Here is a 19,603-nt window from a genome sequence, read left to right as displayed (position 1 = left end):
AGAAGATGGCCATCTCCAACCAAAGATAGAGGCCTGGGACAGATCCTCCATCACAGCTCTCAGAAGGAATCAACCCAACTGACTCCTTGATCTGAGACTTCTACACTCAAGAACTGTCAGAGAATAAACCCTTGTTGTTTAAGCCACCCAGTTTGTGTACGACAACCTTAGCAAACTAATACAAATGATCATACGAAGGCACCATTTTCATTCTCCTAGTGAGAAGTGAAAAAGGAACAATTCAATTCAGAACAAAGTATTCTGCACTCAGGAGCCCAGCATAGGCTTTGGGATCAGAAATATCATAGCAGAGGAAGCTGATGTACTTTCTCTTAATAAATGTATTTTTAGGGGCTGGCCCAGTAGCATAGTGGTTTTGTTTGCACACTCTGCTTCAGTGGTCCGGGGTTGACACATTCAGATCCCAAGCACCGACCTACACACCAGTCATCAAGCCATGCTGTGGCAGTGTCCTATATACAAAGTAGAGGAAGACTGGCAACAGATGTTAGCCTAGTGCCAATCTTCTTCACACACAAATAAATAAATGTATTTTAATTGAATGCATTCCGTGGATGCTCTGTTTTACTGGTGGGCAAAAAGACTTTGGATGGTCCCCAATTTCTTTCAGTGCTCCCATGGCTCACTGCAATAATCTCCCTAGGAATTTCACGTATGCTTCCACCCTTACTCCATTCTCCTCTGCATCAGTAACATGTACCTTCATCTACTGCTGCTGCTTTTCTCTCCTTTCTGCACTACATTACTGTTCATGCCAGGAGTTTAAGCAAATCAATAGCTAGGCTTTTGAGAAAAAGATGAGCACATGGACTCTGAAAAATTTGTATTAATCCTGTTTCAATTGATAAATGAACTACAGTATTCTCAAATAAATATCCAGAGTTTTTTAAAAAATGAAAAAAATCATCTCAGTTAAATTTGTGGCCAATTTTTTATTTTTAGACATTAGAATTTTTAAACCATATACATTTCTTCATAAGCAAGTTTATTTATTTTTTTTTTTGGTGAGGAAAATTGGCCCTAATGCCTATTGCCAATCTTCCTCTTTTTGCTTGAGGAAGAGTGGCCCTGAGCTAACATCTGTGCCCATCTCCCTCTATTTTGTATGTGAGCCACTGCCACAGCATGGTTTGATGAGTGGTGTAGGTCCATGCCCGGGATCTGAACCTGCGAACCCTGGGATGCTGAGGTGGAGCACACTGCGCTTAACCACTATGCCACCAGGCTGGCCCCAGCGAGTTGAATTTTTCAGAGTATTGGTTTTATTAGCTAAAGACTAGTACAGCTCAGAATGGTTAGACCAGGGAGGAAGCAAGCTTTTCTGAAACTCAGCTTAGGGGAACTCAGTCCAACTCTCCCTTAATAGAGGGAGCACTCTTCAAGTAGGGGGAGAATATATAGATTAGTTAGTTAGCTATGAGAGGAAAGTATAGGATATACTCTTCTCTTCTCCGATGCCTAGATAACCTTATTTGCAGAACAGTTCCATTTTGTAGAGTTGAGCTCCATCTTATCTCCCAGATAGGTAAAGATAACCAGAGTCCAAGAGTAGACATGTGTTGCTTCTATTCACTCAACTAGAGTGTACTAACTACCAGATTACATAGCACTCAAGATCCAGTGAAGAACAAAACTATTAGATCTTACACATAAATTCAGCAATTACAATACAACGTTGTGGGAGATTATGAACATTTCTCAACACATTTCCAGAAAGGTTTCCTTTAGGTTGAGATTCAGCAGAAAAAGAGTAGATCCTAAGAGAAGTATTGAATGTAGGGGTTTTCAAGAGAGAAAGCTACAAGGTTATTTCATAGGTGCAACAAGACACTTCATAACAGAAATGTAAGCATTCCTGTTTGAACTAAAAATATTGTGTAAATTATCCACTATTGCATTTGGTAATAATCAAGCATAGTTGCAAGCTTTGTGAATAAATCATTTCATTGATGAAGACAAGGTGAACTGTGTCTCTGTCTTCTCGTTAATAAAGTCCTTAGGAATCCTGTCAATGAATTAATGAATCAAAAACAATCTGCACTGGCTACCAGCTCCTTAATCATCTACCTGCTCAGGGAGAAAACACTTAACCGCCATCCAGTGGCCAGATAAAACAAATGCTCTTTAATTGCGGGGGAAAAAAGTGTTACCTGTTGGGGGAAGGGCACACACACACGTGTGTGCACATATGTTCACACATGTGCACAAAGCAAACTAAAACAAAACAAAATAAATAAAACTGAGTCCTACAGATGACCATGTAAAGCCTTGTTTGTGAAACATGTGCTCTGGAAATATGGGAAGCAGAGTGAAATTTCTCATGAGCAGGACAAGACAGGACATATATAAATCACAAACACATTAGTTAACCACAACTGATCTGGAACAATTTCTTCTTATTTCTTTGTTTTTTTTTGAGAAATGTTAGCCCTGAGCTAACATCTGCTGCCAATGCTCCTCTTTTTGCTGAGGAAGACTGGCCCTGAGCTCACATCCATGACCATGTTCCTCCACTTTATATGTGGGATGCCTACCACAGCATGGCTTGCCAAGTGGTGCCATGTCCGCACCCTGGATCCGAACCAGAGAACCCCCGGCCACTGAAGCAGAACATGCACACTTAACCACTGTGCCACTGGGCCGGACCCTGGAATAATTTCTAAACAATACCTCACAGCTAAAATTCAGAAGCTTAGAGTTTCAGCACAGGAAGAAAATTCACTGCAATTCTAACCTAGTTGATTCTCCGTGTGACACCATCAGTTCTACAGTGACCCACAACTACAGAAGTTTCAGGTCAAATAGTGTGTATTACGTTTATAATGGTCAACTTAGAAATAAATTCAAACTATAGCATTTTTGTAATTATCAGGTTTAGAAGAGATTTCACCTCTAATGACAGAAGTACAGGAGGAGTACTCATAATGGACAAAAGAGTTAAATGAACAATGAAAAAGTTATGTAAGTCTGGAGTCTGGTGTCTTAAAACTGACTACTCTCTTCTCCATCAGAAATGGTCTCAATAACCAATTAAATAAATAAATAAATAAACAGAAGGTTCAATTTTGTTGGTCTTTACCTAGGAAGAGAATTCTCCACATCGCGGAGCCTCAGTGGCTGTGTGTAAATGGTCCTATATATTGCAGATGCCTCTGTAAGAATTTCATCTGTAGGCAAGGAAGCTCCTTATCTGCTCAATCTTTTCTAATGATTGCATTTAAAATGTGTACTGTTCACATGACACTCTTAAGAATAACATTCTGAGGGGTTCTTTCTTGGAGGTTTTAGTTTAATTCTGAGTCATGGTGTCAACTTGAATACAGAGTTAGACGTAATGAGGTCTTATGATGCTAATGGAATAAATAGAAGCAAATAGATTGTTTCCTCTCCCCTCCCCAACAGGAGGATGAATATGACTAGAAAATATACCATAATTTATATCCATCAATCATTATCTCAAACATTTTTGGGGGAATTAAATGCCTCCTTTCTAATTCTCAACTATGGACAAAAAAACATAAGCAAATAAACAAAAAATGTTACATACAAGTCACTCCAAAAACTAAAACACTCTTAAGGAAAAAAACAAAGATAAGTACTTAGATCTTCTATTTGTAGCAGCTCGGGTTGCTATCAACTCATGAATGTACATGAAAGAAACTGGATCAAAGCTTTGGAATTTAGTAATGACTATTAAAGAAGAGGTGTGGTAAATAATAAAACAAACTACCCAAACCTTGTGCAATGGATTATATTTAACGAACTACACAACCATGCGTTCTTTTAAAAAGCATTTGTTAAGCATCAATAATATACAGGAAGATATGCAGTTAAATGATGAAAACATCTTCCCTCTTTATGGATCTCAAGATCTGGTCAGTAGTTATGAAACCAAACAGCAATAATTTGTTTACCAGTTACATACAATAGAGATATATACAAAATACTGAGTGAGTGCAAAGGAGAATGTAATTAATTGTGGAGGATTATGGCATGTTTTCATTTGAGCTAAATCTTGAAGGATAACGGAGTTTTTTGGAAACTCAAAGGACTCTTAGCCAAAAATACTTAATTTTTTCTTAGGTATTAATTACAGTAGATTGTATATATTATGGCTCAAAAATAATAGATGTTTTTTTCTCACTCAAATAACAGTCCACCATGATGATTCAGGTCTTTATCTATTCTCTGAGCAGTGATTCAGGACCCAGATTCCTTTGAACAGACTTTGGCCTCTGTGTTCTAATTCTCTCAATTGTAAAATGAATTTTCTTATTGGTAAAGCCTATGCTTTAGCCTCTGGTGATTCAGGTCACAGGATATAGTAGATCATGTTATATTTTAGAAAGTTCTTTATAAGATGAAAAAGCTGGTTTCTTTAAGCTAGAGTCACACACATCCTTATAAATAAATTTCCAAATACTTCAACTGGGAGAGAACTATAAAAGTATACCAAGTTTCGTTTCAGTGCTTTTTCTTTCCTAAATATGTTTGCATCATTCCTCTGCTTCCATTTTTCATCTGTCCATTGCTTGTTCAGTGTCCTTGTGAAATTTATTTGCTAAGCAGGCTAGTTTGGAAGATGCTTCACAATTCTTCAGATTCTACACCTAAAGCTTCTCTCCTCTAATCGAAATATATGTGTTCTAATTTCCATAAGATCGTCGCCTTTGTGAACTGCTTTGATATAACAAAAACACAAGATAACAAAATGATTCCAAATACATGTTGTTAATTAGTATTTTTGTAACAGTCAATATATTATCATACTCAACTTATAGCTACATTTAATCCATAGTCTCCCATGCCTTAAACTATAGAATGCTAAAACGCTCAAAGGAAGTTTTGTTTGGAACAGACTGATCATAGAGTGATCACTCAGAAAATCACATCATGAAGAAAAATTTACGAATCTCCTGTAGGGTTTATTGCTTATTCTTATTGACCAACTTTTATGATATGGTAGACATTTGAGTGAATATTAAAGTGTATTTTAAAAAAAATCATTGATTTTTTGGTAATATTGTTTGTATAATTCAATTCAATTTGACTTAATGGTCTTTGAAAGCTTTCGTGCATCTCTTGATCTTGTTCCAGAACACTTAGCTTATTCTACTTTTTATTTTAGTTGGAGAAGTTGGAGGATTTTCTTACAGCTAGAGCACAACAGATCTGTTACTAATAGAAACCCAGGAAGAGAAGAGTTAGTTGTGTAGTTTTGTCTGTATATGTGTGCATGTATATGTGTGTATAAATATGTAATATATAATTAAATGTATAAATATATTATATTAAATATCAATTAATAAATTATATTTAATATTATATTTGTATTAAATTAATATTAAATATAAATATATGTATATAAAGTGAAATTGTTCCAAAAGATTAGATGAAGCTACTCTACTAAAATTTTCTCTAAATGGAAAACCTGCAGATTTGTCCCAGGATCCCTTCAGGAATCACTGAGTTGTATGGATATGTGAGAATAGTTCTAATCCCATGGAATTGCCTCTATCTTTTCAAAAAAGATAACACATATTTGTAATTTGAAGTTAAAATGTAAAAGAGATGCTGTCGACCCCTGGTTTGAGTTGTCCGCCACGGGTAATAAAGGATTTTCACTTACCAACATTCTTTTTTAAAGTGTGGGCTTCATTTTCAGATTCAACATTATATTCTTGGAACCTTCAGGCTCAAATTATTACTAAACCAAGTGTAGCGAAAGTGACTTTATTGTCACTGTGTAGCTCAAAGAAACATCCCAGAATCAAGTCTCATTGACCCTCTCTGGTTGACTTAGATCAAGTATCTGTCCTTGAACCAGTCCCTGTGGCCAGGGGAAAGGACTATTCTGACTTAAATCATGTTCTCCAGCCCGAGATAAGGAAATAGTGGTGGTCTCATCAAAGCAAGACTGAGTATGGATCAAGGCATTGGAGGTAGATGCTAGACAGGAATTAATGCACTGCTTAAGAAAAAAGAAAAATGTATGTTGGAAAGAAAATCAACAAATGTCCAATATAATTTGTTAGCTTGATTATGTCATATCATATAACACGTGATCTTAGTCTTCTTATCATTATAACCTAAATAACAGAGCTGCAAAATAATGAAGCATGTTAATAACAGAAACGATTATAGCTTAAACACCTCCTCCAGTAAGTTGCAACTATAGGTTACAAAAGAAAAAAAATAATAACCAAAACAATTAAATCCCCATCTATGCTATTTCCAAATAATAAGCTTTCCTCCACACAATATTCTGGAATCAAATTTGTGTGTTCTATGGCTTTTCTTAATTAAAGAGAATAATTATATTCAGCATCATAAACATACTGACAACAAGGCTTCTGCTTTAAAAGGTGGGGAAAATGTTTCTATTTTCTAAATATTGTAATTGAACAATTGAACACATTTCATTTATCTCTGTTGACACATTCCCATTTTCCTACTCCAAAGGACTTTGGGTCAGAAAAACAAAATTTTTACCAGGAAACAAAACCACTCTTTATTGATATGGTTACAACTGATGAAAAACTAGGGACTCTAACAAATATTATTTAGCAACTTTTCAATAACATTTCTAACTGCAAGTGCTAAGTTGCTGACTACAAGACAATTTGGAAATGGGTAGAAAACACATTTCAAATGTTCAGTGGTATTTTTCCAAGAAGAAACAGGAATTTCAAAGGAGAATTTATAACTATAAACATATTTCTGATGTTGTATTTTTAACGCACATGTGCATAAAAATCCCTTACATGGACAGAAGGGTAATATAACCAGTGCTCATTGAGAGAAAATAATGAATGAAATGGACTAGAAAGCAGAACCCAGAATGTAGGCTGTATTTTATATCTTGGGAGTTTTCTGGTCAGAGAGGTTAAAAAGAAGGTCAACAAATGTGAGCAAGGATGAGTTCAATTAACTGCTTACCAATTGAAACCAACTTCCCCAGTCAGTACGTAAAGTCTGTGGCCAAGGATCACACATGTAGATAATCTTTGAGCTATCTTGTGGACAGAAGTGAGTGTTGTTCTGGCTGATCTTCTGAGCTTCACAGATGAGTCTCACATCTGGTACAGGAGGGCTCCACTAAACCAGTTTCTTTGGAAAGTCAGATAGATCTGTGAAAGGGCTCTGGGCCAAGGCTCTGTGTGTGGTGTGGGCAGGGATGGGGTATTGGGGACGTTGGCACCCAGAACTTTGAACTGCATGATTCAGCCCACAGGCCTGGAACAGTAATGCCTCTTTGCAAACGAGCAGCATTTCCCAGTTCATGGTTTTCCGCTTGACTTTCCTGTAAATGTAAATCAGAATTAAGAAGGGAGCGAGAAAATGACCTTCGATGTTTACACTCATCTGTAGCATGAGATGCATTTTTCAAGAGAGAAGGGCAAACCTCAGATGATCTGAGGTTTACATTAGTGCACCGAAGCAGCACTATTAATTGGCATCTTCTGCAAACTAAGGCCTCTTTCAGATGCAAAGCCTCTCTGGAAATCTCTAGAGTGCAGGCTTTCTTGCCTCCTCTCTGGGAGCTCCCATTCGGGCACTGGAAATGGCCCAAGAACAGATTTCTCTTGTGGTTCCAGTACTTCTGTTTCTCCACTTCCTATCTGTAAAACCAGAATCCATAGAAACTAATTTATGAAAAAAGAACAATTAAAACTATAGGTATAATTCAATGCAAATCTTCTCTCCCACTGATATTTTTACCCACTGTTCTATCTTTGTAAGAGTTCACACTTGAGTATGTTCACAGAGCTGTGTGTGCCCAATCCCAGCTGTGATGTTTAGTCTGGTGTGCTTGCCCAGTCATTTCTCTATGCGAGAAACACTTCAAACGCCTGTCCTCTGAAGTCAGGCTGGGGCAGAGGAAATCTCCAGCTGCTCTATAGAGGAAGTAGCACCGCCTGCAAACCCAGCCGGCACAGCCTTGGCTCAGACGCTATTCACTAACAGGCTAGGGCTCCTATAGACCAGGTTATGGAGCAGAGGGTTTAGAATTCTTTCCAGCACCTGTTTGCCTATGGCTTTGCTATGGAAATTAAGCTAGGAATTTTTTCTATAAGTCTGGAAACTCGAGTTTAAATTTACCCACTTTTGAAACTGTACAGAGAACCTGAAGGTTTCTTGCTTTCCCTTTCTCTGAAAGGTTTTATTGCTTCTAACTAATGGTGTTGGTGCCCTCAGGGGAAATGCTATTATGAACCTCTTTGAGACCTGTCAGGAAGCACACTGGAAAAATGTACTGATGGATTACTCAATGTGCACTGAGCTATATGTGTTCCCGTTCATGTGAAGATGGCGGGGAGGGAGGTTGGAGGATGGCGATGGTGGATGGAGGGTTGGAATGGGGGAATGTTAGAAATGTTTTCAGTAAATGGAAAGCAACACATTGAACAATTCTCAATTGTTAATAATTCTTAATAATTCTATGCAACAAGCATTTTGGAATGAAATGAAAATTATATATGTGTGCATGTGTGTACGCATATGTAGTATGCATGTGTGTATATATACAATGCATGTATATGTGTATATATACACACACGTGCATATATATATATATATATATATATATACACATGCACATATATATGTATCACTGTATCAACCATGGTATCTCTAAGCTCAGGATCTCTCTAGAAAACAGAGCCTGAAACAGGTGTTTGCAAGAGGGAGTTTATTTAGGGATGCTTTCAAAGTACAGGGTTTAGGGACCTGGAAGAATGAAACAAAGATGGAGAGAAGCCAATCCAAAGATGCATTATTGAGCTAGTTCACTGCCATGGACAACCAGGGTTTAATCCTGCCAGGACACTGCAAGATCTAAGTAAAATTTGTGCTTCAGAATTGTTGATTCGAAAGAAAGGAAGAAGAAGTATTTTTCACCAGCTCCTGTTCCTTATTGGTCAGAGATTACCTCTTGGTTTGTTAACTCCTTCTCAATTCCAAATTTATTCATGCATCAGAATTATTGAGTAGATTCCTAAACACATTCCATTCCATGAAAGTCCAGAGCCCAGGGGCTGAAGGAAGGAAGCATGTGGTGCAACTCATGTGAAGTGATGCAAGGTTACCATAGGGTAGCTTATTGCCTCAGGAATGCTTGCAGTAAATGGGTGGGCTGAGGGGATGTGAGGCTGGGCACCAGAGTGGTCTCATTCAGGGTCCTTATAAGAAACAAATAACATAGATGGGATATAATAATTTGAAAATATTCCATTTACCAAGATTTGATATAGGAGGACCACATGGATGGACTAGTAATGAGGACTTAGTGACAGTTGAGCTCTTGCTTACTGAACAAGAACAGGAAATGAGCAGATACTGGAACCCAGGCAGAAATGAGTAGGCTCCGCTTTCTCTAGAGAAGCAGTGACCTTCCAATGGAGGGCGGCCAGGAATAGGCTACTAGACAGGGGGCAGCCCAGGGAATGGATAGCTCTCCTCTGACCCTCAGTGTGCTACTGGGATTCCCCTTCTCTGAAACTAAGCACAAAATGGCATGGACGCTGGTTGATGTGGTCTCTACACCTCAGCCTTCTGAGAAAGAGAGCAAGGTGGAGAAGCAAGAAGAATAGACCTGGAAGAGCAAACTACAGATCTCTGGTGCAATGATTCAACATGGGCATTGGACTGAATGGCCATTTTTGCATCAATCTTGAATAGTCTTGACCAGTTCTACGGATGGAAAGCTGGTCAGGACTAAACTTCATTTCAGATCTCTGACTGAGGATTTTTTTTTTTTACTTAACATTAAAGGATAATAGAAATTTTGCATGATAAAGAAGTTTATACAAAAGAAACCAAAGTCACTCATAATATTATAGCTCAGAAATAATCACTACAAAGTTTTGTGTGTTGGTATGAGAATAGTTCTAAATTGAATCAACTACTATAAGCATATTAAATTATGATAATACAGCTAATATTAAACAATTGATTATTTACATTAGTAAATATCTTTGAAAATATAAAAATTTGTAATATTTCATTCAACTTAATTATTTTTAGTTTTGCTTATTTAGGTTAATTCTTATGTTTCTGTATTAACTAATTCACTTATTTACTTAATCAATATTTATCGAGTACATAGAAAAAGACGGAAAAATACCTGCCTTCATTGATCTTAGACTCTAGTGAGAGAGACAGACAATAAAGAAGTAAACTGGCATATATATTATAATGTAAGATTATGGTGAATGCCAGAAAAAATATTAAAGCTGTGTAAGGAGACAGAGCAGGACAGACACGCCTCTCTGAGCAGGGTATTTGTGATCAGAGAGGTGAATATATTAAGAGAGTGAGGGACAAATATATACAGGGGGAAAGTCCTCCAGACTGAAAGAATAAAAACAAAAACTACTCTAACGTCATGCTTAAAGGTGTGTAGGAAGAGTGCTGGAGCCAGAGTAATAAGCAAGGGAAAGAAACTTTAGATGGGGTCCACAAGAAAGTCAGGACTGGATTGGGGCCGCCCTGGTGGCGAGGCGGTTAAGTTCGCACGTTCCACTTCAGTAGCCCGGGGTTCTCAGGTTCAGATCCCCGGTGTGGACCTGTGCCCACTTGGCAAGTCATACTGTGGCAGGCGTCCCACATATAAAGCAGAGGAAGATGGGCATGGATGTTAGCTCAGGGCCAGTCTTCCTCAGCAAAAAGAGGAGGATTGGCAGCAGATGTTAGCTCAGGGCTAATCTTCCTCAAAAAAAAAAAAAGAAGAAAGAAAGAAAAAAAAAAATCAGTACTGGATCATGCAGAGCCTTACAGGTTAGGGTACAACTTGAGATTTCATGCTTATCATGATGTAAAGCCACAGACAGATTCTGAATACAGAGATCATATGGTCTGGCTTGAATTTTTAAAAGATGGCTTTGTTGTTGGTTGGAAATTGATAGTAGAGTAGCCCAATGTGTTTCCTTCCAATTAAATGGTTATCATAAGTGCCAAGGTATGGTGCAGATGGTGTTGCCTGCACTAGGGCAGTGGCCATCGGGAAGAGAGATGTTGTCATAACAGATACAAGACACAAAATTTGCCTGTGGATTAGGTGACATGGATAACTAGAAGACGTATGCTGACATTTATTGATATAAGTGATGTTTTAAAAGGTGCGTGTGTTGTAGGGGAAAGGGAGCTCAATTTTAGGTATTTTATGCTTGAAATTCCTATGAGACATCCAAGAAAGAGGGAGAACAAGTTAATGAATTTATTAACACTTTGATCAGGACCGGCGAATTGCAACTCAGAAAACTGAAGTCATTTCCTCACCTACCTACATGGAATCACAGACTTCACAAAATTTTACCCTTTTAGTAGGAAACCGCTTATATTTTGTCATTTTAAAGCCCTTCTCTTTGATCACTGATGAACCTGAAATTTTCACTTTTTTGAGGCATTTTTTTTTTGTTCTGTGAATTGTCTGATCATTTTCTTATCTATTGCCTACTAAGATTTTAGTACAGGTTATTAATACTGAACCTGTGTGTCTTATTTGTAAGAATGTCTTTCCTGCAGATATTATTCACCTTTTAATTTTATGATGCTTTGAGGAATGGTTACTTTTAAATCTGTAAAAAGCCAATTTTATAATTGTGATTTGTTTCCATTGCTTTTAAGTTTAGAAAATTCTTTCACTTCCACATTTTTCTATATTGTTGCTGTTTTATTGATTAAAAACTTATTTTGCCTATTGAATTAAATGCAGCGAACAGTATAAAGTATTATTTAATTAATTTAGACGTAGTTTCTCAGTGATTCATGATTTTTTGGAAGGACACTGTCAACAGTCCTTATAAAATAATAAAGTTTTTTTTTTTCCCTTCTTAGGTATAAGCACTAATGCAAAAGTTTCAGCTTGGCGAAGCTGAGGACAACTCTATCCAGGTGGGTGAATATATTAGCAGGCTTACAGCTACCGGACAGCAGAGTTGGAAATTATGGCAATGAACTCAGTACTATTTGTGACTGATATATAGCTATGAGCCTCGTATTGTATGTGTCTAAACTTATCTCTGGACACTTGTGGACCAGGTAAGCCCATTGTATGACTCAGCTCTGAGTCTGTAAATTATGGTCAGCACCACATTCCTCTGCGAGGACAAGCTCAATGCTTTGCAGCTCAGACTACTTAGCCAGGACCCTGATATGTTCCTGATTGGCTAGTGTCCTCTGCTCATTCTGAGGGGCTGCAGAATTCCTATAATTGTTCTCCTAGCCTCTGACTAACACCCAGATCCAAAGGAGCTAACCCACGGCTTTTGCATTCAGCCTCTTTTCCCTTTTTGTTGCCATAATTTCTGTGCTACAAAAGTTATTTTCTCTATTTTCTCTTATATTGTCACATCAGTGTTCTCATCATCAATAAGCATATATCAATCCTCCAAAATATGCTAAACAATTGATGGTACCAATTGATCAAGAAGATCATCCATGATAATCCAAAAGGACACATAACTCAACTATCAGCAGTGTTTGCCAGAGCGGTGGTATACGTGTGGATGTGCTCACAAGTGAAGGTGTGTGAGTGTAATAAAAAGTATTCTCTACTGGCATAAATTCACATTTCAAAGATCCTATTAAAAATAACCACTTATAAAAGTTTGGTGTGGGTGAACTGGAGATATTTCAGCTGACAGTGACATGTAGCAGAACCTCATTTTTTTCGCTTGTTTGTTTTTTTGTTTGTTTTTTCTAGGAAGATTAGCCCTGAGCTAACATCTGCTGCAATCCTCCTCTTTTTGCTGAGGAAGACTGGCCCTGAGCTAACATCCATGCCCATCTTCCTCTACTTTATACGTGGGACGCCTACCACAGCATGGCTTGCCAAGCGGTGCCATGTTTGCACCCGGGATCCGAACCAGCGAACCCCAGGCCACCGCAGCAGAACGTGCGCACCTAATCACTGCGCCACCAGGCCGGCCCCAGATCCTCATTTTATATTGAAGAAAGGCAGCAACACTCTTTTGATTTGTACAAAAACTCACTAAGGGGACCTGGAAAAGTATACTGGCTCTTTCTGAGCTAGTGACTGTCTGCTTTACAACAATCTCAAATGAAAAACAAAAGTACCTTGGGATCAAAAGTCGCTAAGATCCAAGAAATGAAAGACAACACATTGTCACATATTAACCATAATAATGATATTGGGCTTTTCCCTCAAATTAGAACAGTATATCCTGCCCAATCACTGAACTAAATAAAAATAAACAAGGAGTAAGACATAACAGACGTCAAAATATCAACTTTATGTCTGATAAAATGGATCCCTAAACTTAAACCCCAAAAGTAGGCTGCTTATCTACCCAATACTAGACATCCCTTCACAACCACGAGCTGTCTCTGTGATGTCTAAAACAGTACCAGGCACACAGTTGGTGCTCAATATGTACCGAGTGAATGGCAGTAAGGAGAGCAGGATACAAATTCTCTACAAGCCACCAAGACTCAAGAGCAAGGATTATCTGACTAAGCATGCAGGTTTGTTATTCCCACATTAAAGTATTATCAGTAATGAGCAGGAACCATTTCTCCCAACTCAACAAATATTAAACTATTTATGGTGTAAAAAATATACAGCATACTTTTTGTTTTGTAAAATGAACTCTTCTTAGATAGATATCTTCCTATATAAAATATTAAGAAAATTATTGATTAAGAACTTGGAGCTGAAACTGAAAACCTAAGGAGCTTGCCTATGAGTAAAATTAAATTGCTTGAGCCAAAAAAAAAAATGATTTTTAGTCTGCCATTGCCAACGTGTAGAAGACCACATGGCTGTAGTCACAAGAATTAGCAAAATGACGTAAGATAGGTAATCTGTCATTAAATTCATTGAGACTTTTGTGTGTAGAATTCTCTGTGTAAAAGTCAATGAACTTGGTACCCATTTGACCAAGAACAAATCTGAGAAAGCACGTAAGGATAAAGCAGCTGAGAAAGCAAAAGCCATGAAGAAGTAAGCTATCAGAAATGTTCTGGAATTATGCAATGATTTCTGCACTCTCATCTTTAACGAAATTGTGAGCTTGAACCAAGGTTACTGAAACCTCAAAAGTGAAGAGAATTTCTAGATATCTGTGTTATTGACATCTGATATTTGTTAACTCATTGGAATACATTAGTAACCCTGTAATTTAAGTAGTGGTTTCTTTTTTTTTTTTTACAAATGAGAAAGCTTAAATTAGTGATGGAAAACCTAACCAGGACATATGGATACCGATTATAAGAGAAAATTTTAAAATGTATAAATATGCGTAACTGATTTCAAAGCTTATCCTTTTAACTACTGTACTTCATATCTTCAAATAAGTAAATGAAATTTTAAAAAGAAGTTGAAATGAAGTGCCTAACACAGCAACAATCCCTCAGGATATGATCCAGTGCTGTGTTAGGTAAAAAGAAATCTTGTGCATTCACACCACTTTCCTGTAATTCCAAGTGAAATGTACCCCATGGTCCGTTAAATGCTTTATGCGTCCCTAATAAGTGATCTGACACCCTGAGTGCTTCATTGTTCTGCATCACATCTACAGCAGAGCCAACATGGACACAATGAAGGCTTACAGCATAGTTTCTTCACTAACCCGGGTGATAGAATTGTGTGTGTGTGTGTGTTGTGTGTCTGCTTATTCTACTGCACCTTTTATGAAATGGTCACGTAAAGCAAAGGTATGTAAGTTAGTTTATTTGTTGATCTTAAAAACAAAAACTACACAAAAAGAACAAGGACAGGATTTATACAGCAAACCAAATTTACAGAGCCCAAATACCACCTGAATAAAAAAATAAAAAGTAAACAGTCACCCCTATAAACTGTGACACCCTCATCTCCACTTTTTGAAGGCATGATGCTGAAGCTGTGTTTTTTGTTTTCCATATATCTCCTCCTCCAGTCTGATCCTTCTAGAGCAGATTTCTACGTCTTGAGAAGAACCCTTTATCACATTTTCTAAGAAATCATTTAAAAACAGTTCCTAGAATAGTAAGGCACATTCTATTTCAAAGATGGTGCTTTTCTAACCAAAACAAAGAGCGCCTGTTTTTGCGGTCCAAATCTAACACTCTTATAGAAGCTTATCATTCAAGAAGAAAACTGTAACAGAATGTCTTCAAAAATATAAACATCCTTCTTGATTTATGAGACGTATAAAATATTTATCTCAATCACTTGAAATGCTGGAGTATTTTGCTATATCCTCTTGAAAAAACAAATCTCTACTGTAGTTAAAATATTAACACTTCAGCAAAGTCAAAATAATTATTATTTCTCTGCATGATTATGAAATCCCCTTATTCCCCACCCAACAACCCCTGTTTATACACAATGCATTTCTACCTAATCGACTTGTATTGCTTTGCAACTTCACAAACTAAAATGATACTCTTTCATACTCATGATACTCTTTCATACTCTGTTCAACTCCTGTAACTTTATATTTTTACTGAACATAAAGGCAATTTTAAAATGGGAACTTTGACCTGGAGACTAAAAGAAAATTAAAGTATTTACTGTAGCTTAATCCTCACTTTTTCATGCTCCTTGAAGAAAATAGATAATACTACCTCTCTCACTGTGAGGACAATATCTGGGAGACAAAAAAATAATAATATATGATAGGAAAAGATGGGAAGGGAAGGGAAGAGAAGACAGGGGGAAGGGAGAGAGGTGTGGCATAATTTCTTCCAGGTCTCCAATTTGATATAGAAGCTGACTTTAAAAAAAGTATCAAGGGACCGGCCAGTGGCACAGCGGTTAAGTTCGCACATTCCCCTTCTGTGGCCCAGGGTTCCCTGGTTCAGATCCCGGCAGCAGACATGGCACCGCTTGGCACGCCGTGCTGTGGCAGGCCTCTCACACATAAAGTAGAGGAAGATGGGCACGGATTTTAGCTCTGGGCCAATCTTCCTCAGGAAAAAAGAGTAGTATTGGTGGCAGGTTAGCTCAGGGCTAATCTTCCTCAAAAAAAAAAAAGTATAGAAAGCAATTCTTTGATTCTGAGTGTAGGCATATCAAGGCACATACTGAAGAATCAGTTAAATTGCTTCAGTTCTTCTACTGATATTTATCAACTAATTGATATGGGGCAAGAGATCTAAGTTTCTGAACCACAATTTATTAATCTGCAATATGGGTATAATAATAAATGTGTTTATGGACACAGAATGAAAATTGCCCTGTTGGCTCTCCTTGGAGCAAGGCAGTAGAAGAGTTGAAATCAAGCCTAAGTTGAATGGTTGGAGAGAAAAAATGGAGAAAAATGGGGAAGTCGGTTGTAAGGAGACACATTTTGGAGTGACAGCAGCTGCACGGAATGGCAGTTGAATTAATGTGTTCTCTCTATGCAGAGCTGTGGATTTAGTGAAAAGAGATCTAGTAATGGGCTAGATCAGAAACTCTATTTTTCAGTCTCCTTTTATCCAGCACAGCGGTGAAGGGATGTCTATAGCTTACAAGAAAGCAAGTAGAAGACACTGGGCAGCATTGGCGGAAATGTGTGTAGCTGAATCTGTCTGGGGAGCAATCTCATCAGCCCAAATCACGGAAGCATGCCATGCACACCTAGAAACACTGTTAATCGTGGCAGAATAGCAGAATTCACGGAAATAGTTAGAGGTCATATAAGCCCCCTTCCTACCCATTAAAAATATTTATTATCCAGGGATGTAAATGACATTAAAAATTGCTCCTAGGGGAATACTGTGGTATTGCAAATTATGCTGTAGTATAACTGGCCTGCCACTAAATATAGCTCTTTCCCTTCCTTTCTTCCTTCCTACCCTCCCTTCTTCCTCCCTTCCCTCCCTCCCTCCTTCCTTCCTTCTTTTTTTCTGCATTCCTTCAGCCCTCCCTGCTTTTTCCTTCTCTCTGTCTCATTCTCTCCCTTTCTTTCTGTTTTTTCTCTCTTCCTCCTTCTCCTTCTCTTTCACTAAAACAAATTTTTTTCTGCCATTGTGATTAGCTTCCTCACATTTTGGGAATCTGCTGCTGGGCTGCACAGATGCTCAGAAGTGAGATTTTTTTTCCTGCCTAAATTTCTTAGTGGAACTGATGCATCAAGAACTATGAAAACCTCAAAAATCACTCAAGATTTCCTGGCAGACACCAATCTCATAACCATCTAAAAACTATGAGAATCATGGTGCAATGTTCCTCATAGGGGAAGTTAGAGATTAAATAAAATCAGATTCGTATACAGCTCTATTGCATTCTTTTAGGGAGCTTTGCTTTTAAAGCCAGAGACAGACAGGATATTGTTGATTGGATATTATGGGAAGGTCACATGTTGAAAGTCTGTCTCCCACACATTAAAAAACCCACAAGAAAATATCTTGTTGAAGTTCAATTCCCAATACCTCAGAAAGTCCTAACTCCTTACTGCTTCAATCCCTTGGCACATTCTTACCACCCCAATAGCCACAGAAAACCAACAGCTGCTTAGGATGGAATTGACTGAAATTCTCAGACAGCTGTTGGGGATAGTTTTCAACCACAAAGAAATGTGAGTTGAAAAGTTCACAGCAAAATTTCTCCCATTCTCAAAGAGAGAGACCACTATACTTCTAATAACCATATAAAGAAGAGATCACTGGATAAGAAAGAAACCATGTTTGAAAGTCATAAAATCCAACTGTCACAAATTAGCAAAATTTTTAAGGATGTAATGCTGAGTTATGAAGAAGCCTTTGGTGGTTTTACTAACTGCTAGTTGGAATTTCAATAAGAACATTTCTTAGGTTCAAGAATGTTTCTTGTAGTTGAAAATAGAAAAAAAAAGTCTTATATTACTGACTAAAGTTCTGTATATAGAGCAGGTTAAATTGCAGTTAGAAAAGCAATATTACAAAATAGTATTTGAAGACTCTAAAGGATGTTTATAACATATTAAGTAAAAACAGTATAAAAGACTAGTACGTATAATGGTTGTATTTTGCAAACATATATGTGTATCTATATCTATGTTCACCAATATGTAAATAATGGTTATTTCTAGTTGGTAAAATTTAGAGGTTGACAGTTATTTTTTTCTTCTTGCCTTTATTTCAATATATCTTACAATGAACTTGTACTATTCTTAAAATGTTATGGTACCAAAATACTTTAAAAAGTAGCAATGAAGTCACAGGTAAAGATACAGTTGGAGCAGAAGCCATGGATCCGGCTGGATCTTTCTGCTTGCTGTGGAATCTTTGGATTCAGGGTCAGTTGATAGGTATAGCATGTGAGAAATACTCAACTTAACAGTGCAAATTGATTTGGGTTCAAGTAGTATATTTGCAGGTGAGGGAGAGGAGAATTGAGACAAGGAAAGGGTGTTCTAATGAGTGGGCCACTGCTGTGTACAGCTGAGGCTCAGTCCAATAAAGACCCTTTGAGAAACTGTGTTGAACATGCATTGGAATTGTACCACTGAAAGGTGATGAAACCGTGGTATCTGTCCACCAATTTCTATCCTTCACTGGTTGAGGGTCACTCCTGGATTGTTAAAGTTTGCTTCCAACCTGTGCACCACAAAATGTCACAGACAACTGGCCAGGGAGATGTGTGGGGCACCAACAGAATCCTCTCCATTAGCCTTGTAGATACTTGTATTTATGGGTGAATATGCTCTTGAGCTGGGGAAGATATTCCTACAACAAGAGGATGAGATGGGAGCGAAGAAAGCAGACGCTGATTTCCAATTCTGCTGCTTGCTGGCTACCTGGACTTTGACAGACAGTGAACATCTCTGGGTCTTAATGTCCTCATCTGTGAAATATCAACAGCACTGCCCACCATCTTTCCCTAAAATGATGCCAAACATACTTGTGTTTTGATAAGATGAAAAGGAACTATGGTGCGCCTCATATTTCCTCCTCCATTTACCCATTGGTATTGGAAAATAGAGACCACAAAATTAAAAGTAAATTTGAAACTTGTGCCCTGGACAGAACCAGGGTTAACAGAAGGTCACAAATTTTCTTAAAAATTCAAAATTTCCTATTCGCTGACTGTGATAAGAGAGTATTATCATCACAGCTCTAGCCATTGGCATTTTGGTCTCAGCAGATTCCTGAACCTTAAGGTCTCTGGCCTATCTGGGGCCAAAATAAATGAAATCCTCTTTAATATGTTTTTTGGCTAACATTACTAGATCTGCTCTTTCCTTAAAAAATAAAATTCCTTCTCCAAGAGTGTGATGTTTCTACTGTGGTTGCATTCAGTCAATAACATTTAAATTCCATTTACTCGCTGCAGGGGGAGAATGTGACCCTCAGGTATATGAAGAAGCATCCAGCTTTCTTTTCTCCAGGGCCCTCAAAGTTGTCAGCTTTTCCTACCTCACCTCCGTGCTCTTTTTTGCACGTGCAGCCACACTCACCACATTGGGGCTCAGCTCATCTTTCATGCCTGGCAGCCAGCCAATACTGCTTTGAACAGTGGAAAATCTGAGAAGTTCTTGATAGCTTTTTATATAGCTTGGTTTGATACCAATAACTCTTGAGTGTGGATGTCAAGGCAACAAAGCTGCAGCTCACAAAGAAAGACAAATAATAATAAAATAAATCCCCAAAGATTATAAGTGAATAATCT

Source organism: Equus przewalskii, chromosome 25 (genome assembly GCF_037783145.1).
Source record: "Equus przewalskii isolate Varuska chromosome 25, EquPr2, whole genome shotgun sequence".
Taxonomy (NCBI): Eukaryota; Metazoa; Chordata; class Mammalia; order Perissodactyla; family Equidae; genus Equus; species Equus przewalskii.
The sequence above is the reverse complement of the archived record's forward strand: the minus strand, read 5'-3'. Positions refer to the sequence as shown.